This window comes from Brassica oleracea, chromosome C7, assembly GCF_000695525.1.
Source record: "Brassica oleracea var. oleracea cultivar TO1000 chromosome C7, BOL, whole genome shotgun sequence".
NCBI lineage: Eukaryota > Viridiplantae > Streptophyta > Magnoliopsida > Brassicales > Brassicaceae > Brassica > Brassica oleracea.
Genome location: NC_027754.1, coordinates 17194391 through 17194685, shown reverse-complemented (window position 1 = coordinate 17194685; position 295 = coordinate 17194391).

The window sequence follows — 295 nt, the reverse complement described above, 5'->3', positions numbered from 1 at the left end:
CAGTCAGTCCATACAGAAAATATTATAATTTCTTGTGATCATAATAAAGACCAACTGAGAGAAAAAAGTTTAATTGTTCAAAGGTTCAATGATACAAGTTATCGATTGATTAAACAGGCTATGTTTTACATATGGAAAGTCTGTAGAAAAATCATAGCCGTGTGTGTGTGTATGATTAAGTCAGCACGCCTAAGTGAGAACCATAAACCACGATAGTGACCAGAAGGATGTTTGGTCGTGGATCTGTAACATAGTATTTATCCTTATCCTTATCTTGTTAGGATAAACTTAACCT